The sequence below is a fragment of the Bos indicus x Bos taurus genome, chromosome 20, assembly GCF_003369695.1.
Source record: "Bos indicus x Bos taurus breed Angus x Brahman F1 hybrid chromosome 20, Bos_hybrid_MaternalHap_v2.0, whole genome shotgun sequence".
NCBI lineage: Eukaryota > Metazoa > Chordata > Mammalia > Artiodactyla > Bovidae > Bos > Bos indicus x Bos taurus.
Window position 1 is genome coordinate 68500315 of NC_040095.1, and position 24333 is coordinate 68524647.

Sequence of the window (24333 nt, forward strand, 5' to 3'; positions counted from 1 at the left end):
ACAAATCTACAGTTAGGTATTAGCATCCTTGTTTGTCATTCATTTTCATATTTTATAAAAGATTCACTTTATCACTCAAATGTCACACGAGGGATATTTTGGGCCACACGATTCCGTGCTGGGGGCTGTGCTGGGGGAGTCTGTGCTGCGTGCAGCGTGTTACAGCATCCCTGTCTTCTACCCAGCAGGGTACTGGTAGCACCCTTACTATAGCTGTGGCACCAAAATGGTCTCTAGATGTTTCCAAGTGTCCCCTCAAGGGCAGAACTGTCCCCCCTTCCCTGATTGCTAACTGCTGCGGCTTACACTGGCTTACGAGGGAAAGTGAACATGCTAGTCACTCAGCTGTGTCTCACTCTTGGTGATCCCAGGGGCTGTAACCCGCCTGACTCCTCTGTCCGTAAAATTCCCCAGGCGAGAATACTGGAGTGGGTAGCCATTCCCTTCTCCAGGGGATGTCTCCAACCAGGGATTGAACGCAGATCTCCTGCATCGCAAGAGGATTCTTTACTGTCTGAACCACCAGATGTGGTTATAAAATTGAGTATTCACTATAACATTCATTGTAGTATTCAGTATTCACTATATGCAGAACACTGCTCTCAACATTTAACAATCAAAACAACCTTGAGAGATAGGTGCCACAATCATCCCCATTTTTCAAAAAAGGAAACCGAGGCTCGAAGGGATAGGGATTCACAGCCTGTAAATGGTGACGCAGGGCTCAAGCCAAGCTGTCTGGTCCTAACTCTTGTTCACTACCTGACTTCTCCACTCTGACATTTACAGGATGGAAAATCAGAATACAAGAACCAAGTGCAGTCTAGAGATTGCACACAGTTGAGGAAGATAGGGAAAGAGAGTCTATGTGAATGTTAGCATCAAGAAGAATTTGGAGGATAAGACAGAAGCTAGGGGCCTGATTGGAAGGCTCCTCTGGGTGATACCCCTTATTCAGCTTTGCTGTGTAAATCACTCAAATATAAAACATTTGACAAATTAAAGCAAAAAGAGGGGAAAAAGTCCTTAAGAATGAAACAAACTAAAACATATAAACCAAATAATCACCAAGCTTTTATCTTCAGTTGAACATTCTAAGGACAACAAAGAAATCACATACATTTTAAAACTCAAGTTTTACTGAACATACTGACAGTGGTATGTTATTTTTCAGTGTCTTTCATGTATTTTGGACAAAGACGAGCAAATAAGATAATAAGATAGAACAGAACTTTCAATTTAAGGGCTTCCTAGGCGGTGCTAATGGTAAAGAATCTACCTGCCAATGCAGGAGATGTAAGAGGCATGGGTTCAATCCCCAGGTTGGGAAGATCCCCTGGAGGAGGGCATGGCCACCCACTCCGGTATTCTTGCTGGAGAGTCTCATGGACAGAGGAGCCTGGCGGGCTGTGATCCACGGGGTCGCGAAGAGCTGGACATGACTGAGAGACTTGGCATGCACGCATAAATGAAAAGCTGTTTTGGGTGGACAGTCTGCATCCAAGACCGGGCTGCCTGTGGAGTCCAAATGGGAGAGAAAGGATAGGAGTCTTGCCAAAGGGGCTGTTGTGGGGACGTGTCATGCTGGGGGGTGAAGAGCCAGGGAAGGAAAATAGGAGCGAGTCTGCTTGAAGCCCGCAGGTGGAGCCGAGGTGAGGAGAGGGAACTTGGGGGCTCAGAGTGTCCTTCAGTCACAAATCCCCCAGCAAGCCAAACATATGCCTCTGGTTTCCCACGTGTGGAAAGAGAGGAAGAAAAGGGCGGGGAGAGGAACCACAAAAGATGACACAGAGGAAGAAGACAGTGCCAAGAGCCCTCTGTGATTTCAGGGAGCCCACACTCTTGCCTGCCTTATCTCAAATACAACTTTAGCCACGTGGAGAAGAGAAAAAGGGCCCCCAAATAGGCAAATTCCAATACATCACTTTCACGACTCGTCATAAGACAATATTCTTTTAGTTGGAAAAGATATTAGGCAGAAAGAAAAAGGATCTAAAACTAAGATTTCTTGGAGGGAATAAAGTCCTAAAATGAAGTCTTTCTTAACATCCCTAATCTGTACCTTCTGATAAAAGGCATGTAGTCATTATTTTCCAGTTCAAAATTGAGAGTAAGCACAAAATAAAGATTTCAGAAACTTTCTGTGCATTATCTACATAAAGAAACTATTTACCAGTTTAAAAAGGTAAGTCATTAAAAGAGTTTTCCCCCGGAAAATTTGGCTGCAGTAAGTTATACCACAATAAATCAGCATATTGTGTAAAGAACAGCGACCCAAAACATTGCCCATGACACAGCTTTCCGCTTTCTTGTGTGCTGGTTTTGTCTTATACCCCCTTTCTCCTTCAGAGTTGCTTCAGTCATGCCTGACTCTTTGCGACCCCATAGACTGTAGCCCGCCAGGCAAGAATACTGGAGTGGGTGGCCATTTCCTTCTCCATTTCTCCATCACACTTCCTTTTTAAAATTAATTAGCTATTAATGTTTGGCTGTGCTGGTTCTCCTTCGCTGGGCATGGGCTTTCTTTAGTTGAGGCGTGTTGGCTTTTCATCACAGTGACTGCTCTTGTTGCAGAGCACGGGCTCAGTTGTAGCTCTCAGGCTTTATCCATCATATTTCCTCTGGCGGATACTGCTGCTGCTAAGTTGCTTCAGTTGTGTCTGACTCTGTGGGACCCCATAGACAGCAGCCCACCAGGCTCCCCCATCCCTGGGATTCTCCAGGCAAGAACACTGGAGTGGGTTGCCATTTCCTTCTTCAATGCAGGAAAGTGAAAAGTGAAAGTGAAGTCACTCAGTTGTGTCTGACTCTTCGAAACCCCATGGACTGCAGACTACCAGGCTTCTCCGTCCATGGGATTTTCCAGGCAAGAGTACTGGAGTGGGGTGCCATTGCCTTCTCCATTCCTCTGGCTACGTAATCTTTGAAGGAAAAATGATGGAGCAGATTGACACCAAAAACGGGTAATTGGGAGCAGCCCATTCTCAGCTGCCTTACCTGGGCTGGAGGGAAACGCTTTGGGGACCCATTGCCAAAACCTGTTTTGGATGCTTAAGGATCGCGTTCTAAACATCTGGTTTTTAAATGAAACAGTGGTGTCTGAATATGAGAAGCACTGCCAAAGCCACCAGCTGAGAACACCTCGGACTGCTGGAACTGTGTCTAAATTCTGCTTTCTATCCTCTGCACGCACCACGGCCCGAGGTCGCAAAGGGCCGTGGCGTGGGAGCGGCTTTGCTGCGGAGCTGGCCGACCTCGCGTTGCCCGCGCATGCGTGTGCTGGTCGGAACCGCGCCGTCAGTGAGAGGACCGGGGGACTGAGGTGAAGAACAATTTCCATACATAAGCCTCTCTCTTTGATATGGCCCTGGGTTTATTTCTGCATATTGACTTGGCTTTTGTAAACATGATAGAGCACCGATTGTGCTGTATCCAATTAGCCTAACCTGGGCCTCGGTCATAAAACTTGATGCAAACTACCGCTCACAGACTGTGCCGTCCAGGCGAACAATGATAGGCTTATAACTCTTAAAGATCTTTTTGGCAAATTGCTAATAAGAGTTTTTTTTTTTTTTTTTTCTTTCTTTTTCACAAGACCTTCAGCTGATGGAAAAGAAGGAAAAAAAAAAAAAAAACAAGGACTGTAGTCTCATATAGGCAGTGATGATGACAGCTCCATTAATAACATGGGTCATTAAAATTTATAAAAAGCTATTCTTAATACAGGATATAAATACATTTCTCAGGCAGAGCTATGAAATTTATAACCTTTTTATTGTCACCAGAGGACCGTCCCACAGCTCTTGCCCCCACCACTGTCTGCCCTCTGTCATAAATCACCGTGTGGTTAATAACGTAGATTACACCAGTTGCATTTACAGAATTAAATATTGACTATGTGAAAATGTTATTACATTTTTACTGATCGGAAGACCACAGAACAGCCCTGCAGGACATGAAGCTGGACAGGAATATCTGTGTAATCTTTGTTGGAAATACAGTTACGGGCCCTCAGTAACCGCTGATACAGTTTGGAGCGATGGGGAAGGAAGGGAGAAAATGCTAGCTGCTGAATTTTACAACAGGCCAGACATATCGGAAGGAGGCCATGGTCCTGAAGCCATGCGCCTTATTTCCAATTCAGGAGGCTCCAGGCCAAACAAGTTATGCGATGTAGAACTCCAAGCATTAGAGCAATCTGGTGGGATGCCATAGTTATCCACACAGAATAAAGATGACTAAAAATACTGGTGGAATTTGAACAAGAATCAGATGCTGTACATTACTAGAGTGGACACATCCAGGTTTCTGGTTATTTGAAAAGAACTGTTGGTTTCCAAATCTCCAAATACTCGAGGGACATTTGACATTCACTTGAGAAGCCATCAGAACACAAACTGTTGTCCCTAAAGAATGAGCCGTCCTACAGTTCCATGTGTGAGTGGTTTGTGGATCCAGATGTTCAGGAAATGGTTTGAGATCTCATGAATGGCTGGAAACCCAGACTGGGCAACTCAGCCTAAAGAGGTACCGGATTTAAAGACTGATTACAATTTGGTAAAGTTAATGGAAAGAACTCAGAATACAGACGCAGATGCACAGATACATACACACATACACACAAGCTTCACTGAAAATGATATGTGGGCAGCTGGATAGACTGAAGATCAAAAATGGACATCCCAGCGAGTCACTAGAGGCTTCCAGTTCAGTCCTGGACCTTTCCTCTAAACCTAAGGAGGATGATCCATTTATGAAAAATGTACTGCTGAGACTTAATTGCATTTCTTGGACTGTAAATTTTGCGTGGCATTATTTTTTAATTAAAAAAATATTCATTTATTATTATTATTTATATTATTATTATTTGCCTGTGCTCGGTCTTTGTTGCTGCACAGACTTGTCTCTAGTTTCGGAAAGTGAGAGGCGCTCTGAAGTTGTGGTGCATGGGCTTCTCATTGTGCTGGCTTCTCTTGCTGTGGAGGATGCGCTCTAGAGTGCGCAGGCTCAGTAACTGTGGTGCGTGGGCTCAGTAGCCGTGGTTCCTGAACTCTGGAGCACAGGCTCAGCAGCTGTGACACATGGGGTTAGTTGCTCCATGGCCTGTGGGATCGTCCCAAACCAGGAATCGAACCCATGTCTCTTGCAGTAGCAGGTGGATTCTTGACCGCCGAGCCACCAAGAAGCCTGGCATTATTTTTTCTAATACTTGTCATTTCCTTTAATTGGAAATACTAAGGTCGAGTATTTATTAGGAAAAGATCCTTTAAATGGTTGTCATTGTGAACAACAGGTTTTAATAAATACATGAATCTAGAAGGTTTAATAAAATCAATTTATGAAGTTTTCAAATTTACAACCTTGAAAGGAAACATTAATGCATATTATTAAATTAAAGGAAACCAAATGCATCCTACCAAGAATTAGACAATAATCACCTCATAAAATGTAATATTCCAAGTATTTTATAATTAGATACAAAAGAAATTAATGACCCTCACTGTATGGTAAGTTGGTTACATAACCACACAGAGCAAAGAATCATTTCAAGTGCTCTAAGGCTGACAAATCGATGGACTGATTTTAAGAGACAACATTTTGAGAGTACTCTAGCTAATGTATTTCCTAAGGACAAATGGAAGTGTGTAGAAAATACAGACTTCACTCCATAGTCTTATTCTTTGTACCAATATTGATACTTCTTGGAAAATTTGAAACCATGTAAACATGTGTGCTTTGCAATAAATATGTCATGATATTAATACTGTGTGTATGTATTAGTCACTCAGTCGTGTCCAATTCTTTGTGACTCCATGGACTATAGGCCACCAGGCTCCTCTGTCCATGGGATTTCCTAGGCCAGCATACTGGAGTGGGTTTCCATTCCCTTCTCCAGGGGATCTTCCTGACCCAGGGATTGAACCTGGTCTCTTGCATTGCAGGTGGATTCTTTATCTGAGCTACCAGGGAAGCTCTATTAATGCCATAGAAACATATTAGTCCTTAGTAAAGAGAAAAGGAATAGAATTATGAGGTCAAAAGTTAAGTCCCATAATATAACATTTGAATTGAATATATTCTCATGAATTTATTATTTTTTAATTTCATATCTTCCTGGTACTTTTATGGGAAAGACCGAGACCTCATGCCAGCCAGGCAGCAGCAAGCAGAACTGTGTTGTGACAAAGCCACCCTCAGTGTCACCAGCAAGGATGCTCAGAACAACGGCTGATTCCAGGTGTGGGGTAACTGACTGAAAAGATCAGGCTGGGACGTGGTCTGTGTCCAAGCAGGGACGCCTTCCCGACTCTTGGAGCTGTATCAGGACCAGGCAGGAGAGGCAGGGAGGGGCACCTTGTGGTCAGAGATAGGACAACTGAGAGCCGCAGGGAAAGGACAGGTCGGCTGCAGACTGGCACTTGCCCTCTGCCTCTGCAAGGACTGAACCCTATGCTGCTGCAGCTGCTAACCTTCAACCCCTCCTGAGAGGAGCTCAGGCCAGAGGTCAGGAAGGAGGCACCCTGAGCTCTGTGAGAAACTGGCAGGACAGGTCTTCAGTTACTTCTTTTCAGAAGCTGATTTTATGAGCCCAGTTCTTATATCTCAGATCAGATCTAGATAAGCTCTAAAATACTTCACGATGATGACTGCTCCTCATGACTAGCAGAAAGCTTCACAAGACTAGAGAAATGTTCTAGAAAAACTATGTGCTTGATTGCACGTACCCTCTCTTCAGCAAAATCACGTCTATACTGACTTCCCTGCTGCTCCTTCGGAACAGTCTCTCAGAACTATCTGAGGTGCCGTGTCCCAGGCTGCAGTCCTCATTTTACCCCTAATAAAACTTAACTTGCAAGTCTCACATTGCACATTTTTTAAGTCAACAGATACATTCATTTTTTTCCCCTCTGTTTTCTTGAAGATTCTCATTAAAGAAAAAGAAAACAAAATGAAACAAAAAAAAAACTTAGGCCTCTGCTACTCCATAAAGATGCAATTGGACCAAAAACTTAAATTCAACTTTCACGGCTTCCTGCTCTACCCTGTGGATCTATTCATTGTGTGTCTACTGAGCAGGGTAGCCCATCTTCTAGCACAGTGTCTGCAAGGACCCACAGGCTCAGGGGAGTGGAAGGGGTACGTGTCTGGGAATTCTATTAGTCTTGTATTTGCAATTAAAACTCCGACTCAATCTGACTGAAGACAGAAGAGTGTTGGTGGCGGTTATGAGCTCTAAACGTGGGTGGGATTTAGCCAAAACTCACACAGGCTCTCATCACCCTGTCCTTGATTTTCAGCTCTGCCTCCTGGACAGTGGCTTCATGGGCAATCTCCAAGAGTCCACAGGGCGCCAGCTGCAGCCCTGCCCCCTCTCCTCTTAGCCCTGCCCTCTCTCCTGGAGTCCAAGCCTTGCAGATTGCATCTCCTGGGGTCTCCTCTGGACACACTGGTTATTAACTGGGAAACACTGACTGGGAGTGAAGCCCAGAGTAGAAGGTGGTCCCGCACCCTCAGCCCCTTTCTCCCAGATCGCACGCCCCAGGTGGAGGGGATTGTCCCCAGGGATGCAGGCAGGGAGACCTGTGGAGGGCTGTACACGAGAAGGCAACATCCTCTGGAAGAGGCAGCATGGATGGAGTAGGGCAGATGGGAAAGTCACCCCACCCCACCCTTCTCCCCGAAATCCCTTACCCCTTGCTGAGTTCCTTCTTTCTCCTTGTTTTCTCTGATGGGGAAAAAACTGACATCATTTTGAAATTAAATGGAAGCCTTTTGAAATTGAATCCCTATTTAGTGGGAAGCTTCACAATTCCTAAAGACAAACAACCCCCACCCTAAACACTACCAAGACTCAGGGTCTTTTGAATAACCTGTACTGATGGTAACTCAAAAATTCCTTAAGACCCTAAAGGCAGGAAGGGAGAATTTATGAAGAGCTTATGCAGTCAGTTAGATTATAGTCTGTGTGGGCTGCTTCTAACAATTATTTTGTTCATTTGCTCAGTCCTGTCCAATTGCTTGTGACACCATAGACTGCATCACGCCAGGGTTCCCTGTCCTTCACTATGTCCCAGAGTATGCTCAAACTCATGCTCACTGAGTCGATGATGCCATCCAACCATCTCATTCTCTGTCGTCCCCCTCTCCTCCTGCCTTCAATCTTTCCCAGCATCAGGGTCTTTTACAATGAGTTGGCTCTTCGCATCAGGTGGCCAAAGGATTGGAGCTTCAACTTCAGCATCAGTCCTTCCAATGAATATTCAGGGTTGATTTCCTTTAGGATTGGCTGGTTTGATCTCCTTGCAGTCCAGTTCAGTTCAGTTCAGATCAGTCGCTCAGTCATGTCCGACTCTTTGCAACCCCATGAATTGCAGCACGCAGTTCAAAAGCATCAATTCTTCGGCGCTCCGCCTTCTTCACAGTCCAACTCTCACATCCATACATGACCACTGGAAAAACCATAGCCTTGACTAGATGGACCTTTGTTGGCAAAGTACTGTCTCTGCTTTTGAATATGCTATTTTTTCCAAGGAGTAAGCGTCTTTTAATTTCATGGCTGTAGTCACCATCTGCAGTGATTTTGGAGCCCCCAAAAATACAGCCTGACACTGTTTCCACTGTTTCCCCATCTATTTCGCATGAAGCGATGGGACCGGATGCCATGATCTTCGTTTTCTGAATGTTGAGCTTTAAGCCAACTTTTTCACTCTCCACTTTCACTTTCATCAAGAGGCTTTTGAGTTCCTCTTCACTTTCTGCCATAAGGGTGGTATCATCTGCATATCTGAGGTTATTGATATTTCTCCCGGCAATCTTGATTCCAGCTTGTGTTTCTTCCAGTCCAGCATTTCTCATGATGTACTCTGCATATAAGTTAAATAAGCAGGGTGACAATATACAGCCTTGATGTACTCCTTTTCCTATTTGGAACCAGTCTGTTGTTCCATGTCCAGTTCTATCTGTTGCTTCCTGACCTGCATACAGATTTCTCAAGAGGCAGGTCCGGTGGTCTGGTATTCTCATCTCTTTCAGAATTTTCCACAGTTTATTGTGATCCACACAGTCAAAGGCTTTTGCATACTCAATAAAGCAGAAATAGATGTTTTTCTGGAACTCTCTTGCTTTTTCCATGATCCAGCAGATGTTGACAATTTGATCTCTGGTTCCTTTGCCTTTTCTAAAACCAGCTTGAACATCAGGAAGTTCACAGTTCACATACTGCTGAAGCCTGGCTTGGAGTATTTTGAGCATTACTTTACTAGCATGTGAGGTGAGTGCAGTTGTGCAGTAGTTTGAGCATTCTTTGGCATTGCCTTTCTTTGGGATTGGAATGAAAACTGACCTTTTCCAGTCCTGTGGCCACTGTTGAATTTTCCAAATTTGCTGACATATTGAGTGCAGCACTTTCACAGCATCATCTTTCAGGATTTGAAATAGCTCAACTGGAATTCCATCGCCCCCGATAGCTTTGTTCGTAGTGATGCTTTCTAAGGCCCACTTGACTTCACATTCCAGGATGTCTGGCTCTAGGTCAGTGATCACACCATCATGATTATCTGGATAGTGAAGTTCTTTTTTGTACAGTTCTTCTGTGTATTCTTGCCACCTCTTCTTGATATCTTCTGCTTCTGTTAGGTCCATACCATTTCTGTCCTTTATCAAGCCCATCTTTGCATGAAATGTTCCCTTGATATCTCTAATTTTCTTGAAGAGGTCTCTAGTCTTTCCCATTCTGTTATTATTCTGTTATTTTTCTGTATTTCTTTGCATTGATCGCTGAGGAAGGCTTTCTTATCTCTTCTTGCTATTCTTTGGAACTCTGCATTCAGATGTTTATATCTTTTCTTTTCTCCTTTGCTTTTCACTTCTCTTCTTTTCACAGCTATTTGTAAGGCCTCCCCAGACAGCCATTTTGCTTTTTTGCATTTTTTTTCCATGGGGATGGTCTTGGTCCCCGTTTCCTGTACAATGTCATGAACCTCAGTCCATAGTTCATCAGGCACTCTATCTATCAGACCTAGTCCCTTAAATGTATTTCTCACTTCCACTGTATAATCATAAGGGATTTGATTTAGGTCATACCTGAATGGTCTAGTGGTTTTCCCTACTTTCTTCAATTTAAGTCTGAATTTGGTAATAAGGAGTTTATGATCTGAGCCACAGTCAGCTCCTGGTCTTGTTTTTGTTGACTGTATAGAGCTTCTCCATCTTTGACTGCAAAGAATATAATCAATGCAGTCCAAGGGAGTCTCAAAAGTCTTCTCCAGAATCACAGTTCAAAAGCATCAATTATTTGGCTCTCAGTCTTCTTTACGGTCCAACTCTCACATCCTACTCTCAGTAGTACAAGACTACTGGAAAAACTAGCAATTATAGCTCTTCATTTAATGGTTTTGATGGATAATTGGGCTGTTGTCTTTCTCTAAATTTGATCAAAGTTTAATTTAAATGATACACAAATAAGCAATCTTGAATGGATGACAATTAAAAAAAAAAAAAAACTAGCTCTCAAATCAGGATGCCTCAGTCTCTCTGTCTCCATCAGAAACAGTTTAAAAATAAGATAACTCTGTTGGTCAGTACTCTGTGTGTGTGTGTGTTAGTTGCTCAGGCATGTCTGACACTTTTTGACTCCATGAACTGTAGCCCACCAGGTTCCTCTGTCCTTGTAATTTCCAGGCAAGAATACTGGGGTAGGTCGCCATGCCCTTCTCCACGTCAGTACTGTAACTTGTCTTAAAAAATGAGGAAGCCTCTATCAGTTGAATTGACTGAAAGACAAATTGACTGAAAGATAAATCTTAGAAGGATTTATCCACATGTGTCTATACCACAGATATGTAGGCAGTCTGCCGAAGATGGTGAATCCAGATTTTCTTAGGAAGATTCTAGTTAAAACTCAGTTTTACACTGAGGAATTATGTGAACTTGGACAGACCAGCCTTAAATTTCTTACGTTCCTTTTCTGTATTTGTCAGGCTGACCTGAACACCCCTGGGACTTTTAGAGCAGACTTCAGGACACTATAAGTGTATCATCCCTCTGGACTATTTCTCTTTAAATCTGGATTCATTAAGAAAATGAAAGAATAATCTTAAGTGAAGGAAAAAGTGTATGCATACATATATATATGTACATATATATAAATATATCTATACATATATTATGTATGCATATCCAGGTGCATATGGGGTTCCCTGGTGTCTTAAATGGTAAAGAGTCTACATGCCATGCAGGAGACCAGGGTTCAATCCCCGGGTTGAGAAGACCCCCTGGAGACGAGAATGGCAACCCAGTCCAGCATCATTGTCTGGAGAATTCCATGGGCAGAGGAACCTCGTTGGCTACAGTCCATGGGGTCACAAAAAGTCAGACATGACAGAGTAACCAATACTTTCACTTTCACTTCCTATCCAGGAATCTGCTGTTTCTCCTTTGAAATAAAATTATTCACTGCTCATGTAAAGAAATCCCTTCTTCAGAAGTGGAAATATTTTTATACCTGGCTTAGTACAGAAATAGTCATTTGATTGTACAGAATATAATCTCTCTCCCTCTCTCTCTCTATGTATGTATGTGTGTGTGTATATATATATATACATATATATATAGTATTTTTGTTGTAGGTGGACTCTACCCCTTTAATCTGAACCTATGCAGGATATCACACTAAGATAACATAGCAGAAGCGATGCTACAGGAGTTCCAAATCTAGATTAAAAAAAAAAAGGCAGATGAGATTTTAGCCTTGTTGGTAGAGGAACTCACCTACAGAGCCTGGAACTGCCAGGTAAGAGGTCTGAGTACCCTGAAACCACCGTGTGGGAGGAAGCTCAGACAACATGGAGAGGCCGCATATAGGAGGTCCAACTGCCCAGCCCAGCCAAGGTCGCAGCATCCACCACCACACATGGGATGAGGGGATTCTTGGAGTCAGCCACCAGCGTTCCATCACCCTGAGCTTTCAGAACCTGCTGGCTCAGGCTCCTGACGTCATGGAGCAGAGACAAGCTGCCCCTTCCTGATTCCTGCCCAGAGAATCTGGGAGTACAATGAAATGGTTGTAGCTGTACCTCACTGCTTGGGGTGGCTAGCCATTCAGCAGCAGCAATGGACCAGCATTTATCTGTTTCCTCTCCAGTGTTTTGTTGACTTTGTCTCCTGCCTTCTGGAGTTTATTCCTTTTGTATCAGTGTTGCCAGAATCTTGGCTGTCTGTGCACCACTGCCAACCAGAAATATGGAGACTGAGTCACAGAGGAGAAGCAAAGAGTGGCATTATTACTTTGCCAGGCAAAGGGGAAACACAGTAGGCTAGCGCCCCAAGGACTGTGCCCCCTGCCTGGTGAGGAGGGAGAGATTGCACAGTCAGGAAGCGGTATGTGATGTGGGTCAAGGCAGGAAGAGTTTTGCATTCTTCTTTCTTCTGCAGAGTTACTAGAGGGTGGGGTTGCTGACAAGCTTAGGGTTCTCAGGGTCTCAGGTGGCCCAGTATCCTTGTCTTGATGAGACTCTTGCTGGTGGTGAAGAGCCCACCTGCCAGTGCAGGAGATATAAGATACATGGGTTCGCTCCCTGGTTGTGAAGACCCCCTGGAGGAGGGCATGGCAAGCAGCTCCAGTATTCTTGCCTGGAGGATCCCATGGACAGAGGAGCTTAGTGGGCTACAGTCCATGGGGTTGCAGAGTTGGACACGACTGAAGTGACTTAGCACACATGTACAGGTGGTTTCCTTGCAGCTCCTGTTTGATTAGCAGCTGTTCTGCCCTTTGGAACTCAGAGAAGGTCATGGAAGCTGCAGTCTTGCCCACAAGGAATGGGGCACGAGGAGGCCTTCAGCTCTGGAGCCCCACAGGGTCCTGCTCAGCATCATCAGGTGCAGAGGAGAGAGTGAAGGTAAATGCTGGTGTTCAACCTGTCAAGCCCACCCATTCATTCACTTCTATATCATCAGAGCATCTTGTGTATTAATTCAAGTTAGTCTACATTTGATATGTGTAAAATTATTTGTGGAAGGAAAATTAAAAAAAAAAAATTGCTCAGTTGCTCAAAAAGAGAATTCTCAATCCATAACCTGTCCTTTGTCGTCCAGTTGCTCTCCAGCACCACAACTCAAAAGCATCAATCCTTTGGCATTCAGCCTTCTTTATGCTCCAATTCTCACATCTGAACATGAGTACTGGAAAAACCATGTTGTTGCTGTTCAGTCACTCAGTCATGTTCAACTCTTTTTGACCCCTTGGACTGGAGCATGCCAGGCTTCCCTGTCCTTCACCATCTCCCAGAGCTTGCTCAAACTCATGTCCATTGAGTTGGTAATGCCATCCAACCATCTCATCCTCTGTTGTCCCCTTCTCCTCCTGCCTTCAATCCTTCCCAGCATCAGGCTCTTTTCCAAGGAGTCAGCTTTTTGCATCAGATGACCAAAGGATTGGAGCTTCAGCTTCAGCATCAGTCCTTCCAATGAATATTCAGGGTTGATTTCCTTTAGGATTGACTGGTTGGATCTCCTGGCAGTCCAAGGGACTCTCAAGAGTCTTCTCCAACACCACAGTTCAAAAGCATCAATTCTTTGGTGCTCAGACTTCTTTATGGTTCAACTCTCACATCCATACATGACCACTGGAAAAACCATAGCTTTGTATATTGAGACCTTTGTTGGCAAAGTAACATCTCTGCTTTTTAATACACTGTCTAGGTTGGTCATAACATTTTTTGCAAGGAGCAAGGATCTTTTAACTTCATGGCTGTGTCATCATCCGCATTGATTTTGGAGCCCAAGGAAACAAAACCTGCTGCTGTTTCCATTTTTCCCCTGCATATGCTATGAAGTGATGAGATGGAATGCTAAGATCTTAGTTTTTTGAGAGCTGAGTTTTAAGCCAGCTTTTTCCCTCTCCTCTTTCACCTTCATCAAGAGGCTCTTTAGTTCCTCTTCGCTTTCTGCCATAAGGGTGACATCCTCTGTGAAATAATGCAAACTGCATCTTTTAAACCAATGAGTAGTTTATTGAGTTTGAACCCCTCTTTCCCCAATTAGTAAAGACTTTTGGGAAACTGCAAGTCTATCCACACCTCTGAACTTTATCCCCTGACTCAAGGTGAGGATAAACATCAGGGAATCACTTCCTTTACCCCATCTCCCCAAGGTTCTCCTTCTCTGCCAGGAAGACAGCAGCCCCGAGGCCTGGCATGGGCCGCACTCAGCTCTGTGATGGATGAGGGCAGCCCCTGACTGACATGGCCGAGCCATCTGTATTAATCGTGAGGACTGACAGCAGGGAACGGCGTGGAGCGTGTTTGCTGTTCCGTGATCTGTTTTACAGAGTGTGCACACGTGTGACCTTACACCCAGGTATTAACTTACACGCCAAGAGAACATGGTCCATGTTAAATTATGTCAAGTGTGTGACTCAAGTAATACATTACTGGGGATTTACACCCTCTCCTAAAGCTCATGCTGCAGTAGCATCTTCCCTCTGTATAGTTAAGTTTCATCCCAGACTGCATTTATACAAATAAGAAAAAATATGATAATATTAAGTACTGAATAGAGATAAATACATATGTGTACAATCCAGAGGCATGCCTCAAAAAAAATTTATACAATGTTTTAATTAAACATGGCTTGATCTGCATGCTCAAGCTGTATATGTAAATATTTTAATGAGTACCGAATGCCAGCTTCATGGTGTGTTTTTCCTGATGAGTTAGACTTTACGTAGGTTAAAGTTCCTTTTGCTTTTCAGACTTGCAAACTAAATTTACACTAGTCAGAGTAGAATGTCATCTTCACATATATAAAAATAATGCTTTACCTGAAAAACAATGAAGCAGATAGATGTCTTTTTAATTGTTTTTTTCCTCGGATTTTTCTTTCTTTTTAGAGAGGAGTTCTCAGAATACTAGTGAATGACCAATACATCTTGTAAACTGAACCTCTTCCCCTTGTCCAAACCCCAAAAGTAAAGTCTTTAAAAACTGGAACTCAAATGTTTTTCTGCATTAACAAGAAATGTGAATTTGGCTCTCAGAATTTGCCAGGGAAACATTTCTGCACGGACTGTCATTTCACAATGGTTTACTTAAAACTTTGGCTCCCAGAAGCCCTCATATGCTAACACACTTGTTGCTTTGCTGTTTCGTCGCTAAGTCCTTGGTCTGACTCCTTGAGAGCCCATGGACTCCAGCACTGCTTCTTCATCCTCAGAATCTCTCAGAGCTCGCTCAAACTCATGCCAGCCGAGTCAGGGATGCCATCCAGCCATCTCACCCTCTGCTGCCCCATGCCAGTCGAGTCAGTGATGCCACCCAACCCTCTCACCCTCTGCTGCCCCATGCCAGCCGAGTCAGTGATGCCATCCAGCCCTCTCACCCTCTGCTGCCCCATGCCAGTCGAGTCAGTGATGCCATCCAGCCCTCTCACCCTCTTCTGCCCCCTTCTCCTTTTGCCTTCAGTCTTTCCCAGCAACAGGGTCTGCTTCTACTTGAATCCACCCAAGACACGGAAGGTCCAACCACTCAGGACTTTCTCTGGGTCAGTTCCGGAGACACTACTGTTGCAGTTGTATCAACCGTGCAGGCAGGACAGCGGCAGGAGGCAAGCAAAGAGACTCACTCCATCCCCCAGCCCACTCCAAGATCTGGACAACTTCCTGCAAATTGAGAATGATACCAATGCCCACCAAGAGGGCTCCCAACCCTCCTTTCTCTCCAAATCAAGGGCATTCCAGTTACACTTGGAGTCTCTTGGCGGCTAGAGGGCAAAGATGCAAGCCATTCTAACATGAGGAAGAAAAGTCTCTGCAAACCTGAAAGGAAGAACATAATACGACTTGAAATGCAGCTTTCAAGTCCGACAATTTACGTGTGGTCCTAAATCTTCCCTGACCACTTGTTCAACCCGCGAGGCGGCAGTGAAGTCTCCTGACAGCTGAAAACACAAGGTGAAAACATCCCCAAATCCCTGTGTAAGGCTCCCCCAGTCCCCGGGGTTTCCTGGGTGGTGGCTGAGGACCAGCTCTCCCTGTGCCTTCCAGGGAAGCAGGCGGGAAGAACCCACTGTGGGAAGAGCCAAGTCCTGGGATAAAATTGCCATCCCAGGCGACTGAGCCACACAAACAGCAGAGCATCTCCCCTGGGTCGCGTTTGTGTGTCGTTGGGAAATTCGTTCGTCCGCGGGATGTTTTCGTGTGTAATGAAAGAACAAAATGAACACAGCGCTCTGTCTGTCCCCCTCCACAGGAGCGGAGGGCTGGAGGGTCTGTCCTCCCCGGGGACGACGTGCTGCTTATTCAGATGAGGCTCCTCAACACAAAGGTGGCTTCAGAGGCCAGGGCAGCTCCCGCCCCAGCAGGAGCCCCACTTTGTTTAAGCTTTCAGACTCCACCAGCGGCAGGAGAGAGTGGACGTGGAGAACACAAAAGGGACCCAGTGTTGCCTAATGTATGCGCCTTGGCTGTGGAATCCTAATGATGCTGCACCCAGGGAATTTACACAAACCTTATAGGGACTTAAAAAGAGACATTGATTTCATTCAGAGAACGCAGTGACTTCCAGTTCTTGCGCTGCTCCCAAGGCTGGGCTCTGAAAGGGCCTTTCATTGTGCAGGAAGACAGGGCCGGTCCAGCCAGTCTAGCATGGGGACGTTTCGGGGGCAACTCCAGCCGCTGCTTCCCCGGCCCCCTGAGCCTGCCTGCTCCCCCTCTCCTAAGGGATGAGGTTCATATAAACCCAGCACGGCCAGTGTTTGTGGGGCCCCCATAATGCGGCTGTTGTGGGCTTCCCTCGCTCTTGTGTTTCCATTTAGGGATGCAGTTCAAAGAGGTCAGCTTTGTGAAAAGAGCCGCTCTCACCTCATTAATTATTTGCAAACAGCATCTCTGAGCTGGGGGGCCACCTGCAGAGGCTCCTCTGCTCCTCAGGGTGCCAGTTTGCGGGGAGGCGCTGCCCTGGGACCAACTCAATGGACATGAGTTTGAGTAAGCTCTGGGAGCTGGTGATGGACAGGGAGGCCTGGCGTGCTGCAGTCCATGGGGTTGCAAAGAGTCGGACACTACTGAGCGACTGAACTGAACTGCCCTGGGGCTGATGCCAGGCTCCTTACGAGCCCCCAGACAACACTTATACAGATTTTGACACTCTGAATTGATTACAGATTGAAGAAACAGTGGTTTTTCACTTTTGAAAGGGCACTTCAAAAGGGACATGAGAAAGGATTTAAAAAATAAATAAAAGTCAGCCTTAAAATCACTCCCTGGTGGGTCACATGCTAAAGAATCTGCCTGCAATGAGGGGACCTGGGTTCGATACCTGGGTTGGGAAGATCCCCTGGAGAAGGGAATGGCAACCCACTCCAGTGTTCTTGCCTGGAGAATCCCATGGACAGAGGAGCCTGGTGGGCTATAGTCTATACGGTCGCAAAGAGTTGGACACGACTTAGCGACTCACACTTTATAATAATCATTCCAGCAGAAGTGAAAATGTTTTGAGGCACGTGGCAAAATGCAGAAAAAAGAGGGGTGTAGGTTTACAGAAGGGGCCTAAGCTGGCTGCTGTGAACAGCAGCGAACCATTTTTGAGTTTGCTTTGCCCTGATCACGAGCCTTGCCAAGGCTGGCTTGGTCCTCCCCTCCACCTTCGACTGCTGGCATCCTGATGCTGGCCCAGCCACCCCGCAAGCTCTCAGCCTTGCCCACCAAGGCCTGGGACCCGCCTGCTTGAGAAGGTTCTAGAAGCCACCACTCACAAGCATGTGCCTTTCTAACTGCCCTGTGGCTGTGCTATTTTTGAAGGATATTTGCTCCTATTCGCAGGGCTGCTGCTGCTGAACTGCCACAGAGGAGCCCGTCTTTCCATGCTCACTCACTGGAGACCCCCTGCCCTAGGCATCTGTGATCTCTGGGAGTCACTGTGGGCCCAGTAAGGGTGCCCTCACCGGTTCCCAGGCCCCATAGCTTCACCGCGTGGGGAGCGGGTCGTCCTCCGGAGGAGAGCACCCTCCCGCCTCTCCTGGGCCGTTGGCTTCAGAGGAAAGGGGGAGAGGACAGAGGAGGAGGAGGGGAGGATGGGCGGTGCTGAGAGCAGGGGGCGATGCAGTGGCCCAGACCTTCTGATGACGAGTGGGCTTCCCGGGGTGTGAGGGCATTTGCCTTAAATCCAGGATCCCATTCCTGCCCAGAGGGGTCCAGGGCAGGCCAGGGCCAGGGCAGGAGGAAGCTCAGAGCCGGGTCAGTCCATCGCCTCTCTCACCTGGCGTGTGACCTGTGCCAGCCAGGAGGAGGAGTGTCTGTGGTGTCCTTTGCTTTCCTTTGTTCCTGGGTGCCCTCCTCAGCCATGCTGGTCTCCGGTGCTTGCTCCTGAACACTGAGTCTGGAAGACCCTAAGAAAGTGCAGGAAGCTGCTGTCTGACCCTCGGGGCCCGTGTGCGGTTCCCTCTCCTCCAGGATCGTCTGGGCCAATCAGGTCCCTGGATGCCCAGCTCTGGAGGACTGGCAGTGGCCGAGGGCATCTCTGATGATCGCACCCGCCTACAGCCTCCTTTCCCAGGGCCCTGCGGCGTCTTCTGGGGGTGGAGTTTCCAGCCGCCTGGCTCGTGGCTTGTCCGCCCTCCGAGGGCAGCTGTTTTAGCCCCTCGCGCCCACGTGCAGTCACTCTTCCAGGATGGCCTTTCTCCAGGACTATCAGCTCATGGCTGATGTGATAACAGAATGAGAATCTGTCTCTGTGAACACACACTTGGTGTCAACCATTTGCTCTGCACTCTGACCACAGCCAGCGCCAGCAGGGCTCATTTCCAAGGCATGCTAATTCAGGCTTGATTCATCCATCGTCTGGTGTGTGTGTGTGTCTTTGGGGGATATTTAGATTTCTAATGTACATGCATGCATGCTCAGTCGCTCAGTCGTGTCTGGCTCTTTGTTACCCCATGAACTGCAGCCCACCAGGCTCCTCTGTCCCCGGTATTTCCTAGGCAGGAATACTGGCGTGGGTTGCCATTCCTTCCTCCAGGGCGTCTTCCGACCCAGAGATTGAAACTGCATCTCTTATGTCTCCTGCACTAGCTGGCAGGCCTTTTACCACTTGAGCCCCTTGGGAAGCTCCGATGATTGCCCGTGGGCCCTCTTGCTCTGAGCAGTGAAGCCTTCCCAGCTTCGCCTGCCCTCCTGCTGCCCCCTGGCTCCCTCTCCTTCCATCCTCTGCGCCCTGCCCTGCAGGTAGCCTCAGCAACCCAGGGAAACATGCCTGGCATCACAAACTGCGCTCAGAGCGAGCACGAGTTTCAGGCGACGCTCTTACAAGTCTTAGCGATAACATCGTTCTGCTTTACAATTTCTAGAAACAGAACGTGAAACTCTGTGTGTTAAACAGATATGATGATGGAGTATCATTGAGCGAGGTTTAATTGTGTTTGTCTGAGTCTCTGTGGTTGCCTCACAGACAACCAGCTAGTCAGGCACTGACTTATACACATCTATTGGATACATTCTGCCTTGTTCCACGACAAGTGTGTGTGTGAGAGAGAGAGGGAGAAAGAGAGGAAAGGAAGAAAGAAATGAAGGAAGAAAGAAAGATAGGGAATGAGAGAAAGAGAAGGGACTGGATAGGTGGGAAAACTCGTTTTCTAAGATAGTAGGTTTTCTGAAGGCTTCCTTCCATGTCTAGAACACAAACGAGGAGAATTTGGGGATAAATGAAATAGAACCAAGAAAGGTAAATAGAGACACCTATAGGAAATTCATACAGTATATTCTTAAAATTTTCCAGGTGCGCCCTTAGGTTCTGACCTAAACTCATGGACCCTGTGTACCTGTACAGATCTGCATAGCCTTGCACCAGGAAAAACGTCGAAATGCATTTTCTGCTCAAATTTTATAAACGTTTGGATCCTTAAACCCTATAATTTGTGGGGAGGGGGCAGTCCCTTCTCCTGCATCTGCCTGGGGTATGGTGGTGAGGCAGAGGCGAGGATCCAGGGGTGCACGTTCTTGAAACTGTGTCTCAGAGGCAGGGGGACGAGCCCAAAGTGGAGCCATGGCTCAGCGATCCTGCCATCAGGAGTTATTACATTAAGAGCCTGATCTGGTAAGAGCAGAGAAGGAAATGGTGACCCACTCCAGTATTCTTGCCTGGAGAATCCCAGGGACAGGGGAGCCTGATGGGCTGCCGTCTATGGGGTCGCACGGAGTCGGACATGACTGAAGTGACAGCATGCATGCGTGCATTGTAGAGGGAAATGGCAACCCACTCCAGTATTCTTGCCTGGAGAATCCCAGGGACAGAGGAGCCTGGCGGGCTACAGTCCATGGGGTCTCACAGAGCCGGACATGACCGGAGTCTGACTTCCCTTCTTGCAGAGTCTTCAAGGACAGTGACCACATTTAAATTGCCTTTATATCTAGAAAACGTGGTAGAGAGCGATCAGTCCCATCCAGAAAGCCCTCTTGTATCATGGTGCCTGGCGGACCTCGGAGGTGAGGCAGGCTCCCATCCAGAAAGCGGTGCGTTTCCCCCAGTCTCGGTCAGTTCCAATTACAGAAGGGATCTCAGTTTGGCTATCCTTGGATGAGAAGGCGGCTGCTCATCTAGGACCCCAAAGCATCCAAAATTAGGGAGTTTTCCCCTGAATTATTCTTTCTCAAGGCGGCCCGTGAATCGCTTTAATTGAGTGTGCCATTTCCTTCTGCTTCTATATTTGCTACCTTGGGTATTGCAGGTTTATATTAAACAGCTCAGTGATATTGAAGGCCCTGCCATCTGCACAAAGAATTCTGAAGCTCGCCTCAAGTGTAAGCCCTTTTATTCCTACGAGCCCCTGTTTCAATGTCATCGCAAGAATTATCTTCTAAGTGAGCCCTTTAACGATTTGCAAATAGAAGTAGTGCCCTTCATTTTAATTCATGTTTTAAATCAGACCTTATGTTATACTCGATTATATCTTAAGGACTTATATGCCAAAAGAATTCAGAGCCCAAGGGCTTTCTTGTCCTGAATATAAAGGATTTGATGTCTATAGTTTTTAATAAAGTGGGTAGCAATTATTAATATAGTAATACTTCATTAGTTTAACCAAAACCAGAGATATAAATGTTTCAAGATTTAGGCTCAGAACATTAAAGCCAAATTAAAATAAGTCCAAGAAAAAGTCTGTGAACTTAATTTAGTTGAATTCTACATTTTTTTAAAGGAGAGCTAGTGATTATTGTTACTCCTGGTGGTTAAAAGTGAAAGAACAGTGCTTAAATTTGAATTTCTGGAATTATTAGTCTTTCATTAAATCAAAATGCCAGAGCCAGCAAAGAATTGTTTTGAGTACAAAACGGAGTATTGTGCCAGCATTAAATGCCTCCGCAGGGCTAACCCCCTGTGCCTGGAGCTGGCCAAGCCCTCTGTTCCCCAGTGGACGGCGAGAAACTGTTAATTGTGGGATTTCAAATTACAGTGAAAGGAAATTGCATGCTCACCCTTCCTGACGTGCAGGCAATTAGCAAACCATATAAATTTTAGTTGGAATTCAAGGGCTCTGAGCCTTTGAAAAACAAAACAGCTTAGGGCTGTGCAGTCACTGAGTCCAGGAAAAGTGACTTTGCAAAAGCCGCTTCACGACTCCCTTCACCCCTGGTGACTGTCGTTACCGGGATAAAACCCTCTTCACACTGAGCATGAACTTCACACATACATCCTCGGCTGAAGGGCCTTAGAACAATGAGAATGTCTCAAAAATAAATAGATACATAAATAAACCCAATGTGAAACGTCTCTGCTTTTCATCATCCTTCCAAGAGGTGAATTAAAATTCTCTGCGGAGGGATTAACCTCTAATATGTTATTTGCGGTAAATGGAAAATTACAGATTTTTCCATCTCAAACAGGTACGGTGGGATTGCTTTTGGTGGTTCTCTACTCGGTCAGCACCTGCTTAAAGGGCTTTTACAGTTACAGACGTGTTCAAGGAGGGATCTGGCGAGAGGAGACGCACGTCTTTTCTGGTCCTTTCTTAGCCGGGCTGTGTTTCTGTAAGCTGTGTTTGCTCTGACATTCGATGGGGGACATTTCGCACCTGTGTGAGATGTCACTGCTCTGTTAGAACAGAAGTTCTGCTTCCTTGATGACTCTGGGATCACCTCTCAAAATGTCTTACAAAGTCGGGTATCGCATGTATTGCCCATTTAGCAGAGCAAAAGAATTTTGAAGGACCCAAGCAAGATTTTAATATATAAACTTATTTTTACTTACAAGAAGGTATATGGTTTTCTTTGTCAAAATAGCTTTAACAATGAATTCCTTTTTATACTAGAAAAAAAAGGGAAACTTGCCTCATGGTGCAGTAGGAAAAAATCTTCCTGCCAATGCAGGGGCTGAGGTTTGGTCCCTGGTCCAGGAAGATCCAACGTGCTGCGCAGCCACTGAGCTTGTGCTCCACAACAATTGAATCTCGAGTCCACAAGCTGCAGCGACTGAGGCTTCATGCTGCCACTACTAAAGCCCACATGCCTAGGCCCCAGACTCCACAACGAGAGAAGCCTGAGTGCCTCAACTAGGGAGTGGAACCCACGCTCCACACTAGAAAAAGCCCACGAGCCGCAGTAAAGACTCAGTCCAGCCCAGAGTGAATAGATAAGTAATAACAAACACAAGTGTGTCTTCTGTGCATGTGTGTGCACACACGTGCACGCACGCTGGGCGTCGTGTGCAGGACTGAAGCTCTCTGGGTCAGCCTGCTGAGAAAGAGAGCAAGAGCCTCATTTTGCCCCCATCCTCTGGTTTGAGGAAAGGAGGGTGTGTGTTGCTGGGTGGGTAAGAACCACAAGATCCATGCAGATGCCCAAAGCAGAAAACAGGAGTCATCTGCGCCGTGGTCTCAGTCACGAGCCTCGGTCCTTATACCACCCAGGGGAGGATGAGTCGAAGATTTGGGGGACTCATCACTGAGGGGTGCCGCCAGAGGGGGAACTGCTGTGGTCTTCCCAAGAATGCCCCGGGTGGGTGCGGACTTGCGCCTGGTCTCCTAGACCAGCTTCTGGCACCTGGATCCCCAAAGTCAACCCCATGGTCTTGGGTGTGGAGGTCAGTTGGGACTGTACCATCAGGTGAGAAGGTAACAGCTTTTTCAAAACAGGCTGAGGTATTTGAGATTTGCAGAAATATCTGCTCCCCAGGCCTCCTGTAAAATGGGGTTGCTAACTCCCACTCAGAAAGCTTCGTCACATCCACCCTGGACCCGAGACGGGGAGGGCTGGGGCAGCTTCCTGGTGTGCCAGGGGCCTGGGCAAAACCTGCCAACACAGAGCCTTCAGGTGGACATGCTTTATCTTTTCTCTGGGCTTCTAGCTGGTCTCTAGTTTCTCACAAACCTTTTTCTCTTGATTTATTCACTGACATCTTCTCATTCTTAATCTCTTCCTAGTTTTCAAATTCACTAAACCCCTTAGGGGGGCTTCCCAGGCAGCACTAGTGGTAAAGAACCCCCCGGCCAGTGCAGGAGGCGCGAGAGACACAGGTTCCATCCCTGGGCGGGAAGGTCCCCGGGAGAAGGAAATGGCAACTCATTCCAGTATTCTTGCCTGAGAAATCCCATGGACAGAGAAGCCTTGGTTCAGTTCAGTCGCTCAGTCATGTCTGATTCTTTGAGGCTCATGGACTGCAGTATACCAGGCCTTCCTGTCCATCACCAACTCCTGAGTGTTCTCAAATCATGTCCATCGAGTCGGTGATGTCATCCAACCATCTCACCCTCTGTCGTCCCCTTCTTCTCCTGCCTTCAGTCTTTCCCAGCATCAGGGTCTTTTCCAATGAGTCAGTTCTTCTCATCAGGTGGCCAAAGTATTTGAGCTTCAGCATCAGTCCTTCCATTATTCAGGACTGATTCTTTTAGGATCGACTAGTTTGATCTCCTTGCAGTCCAAGGGACTCTCAAGAGCCCTCAACACCACAGTTCAAAAGCCTCAATTCTTTGGTTCTCAGAGAAGCCTGGTCGGCTGTCGTCCATGGGGTCTCAAAGAATAGGACGTGACTGAAGTCACTTAGCGTGCACACAAACTCCTCGGGGGAAAGTGTTGTGTGGACCAATCCTCGTCAGGGCTGGTTGTGATGATCTGGGGGCCAGGTTAACACATCTCCAAGCTGGGCCACGCTTTGAGCAACGGAACAGAAGTAGCAGCTCTCAGACCCCTGAGTGGTCCAGGACTGTCCCAACCTGGGTGCCAGGATCCAGGGACAGACAATGATGGGGGGACTTGGGAGGCCCTGGCTCCTGGGTGCCAGGATCCAGGGACAGACAATGATGGGGGGACTTGGGAGGCCCTGGCTCCTGGGTGCCAGGATCCAGGGACAG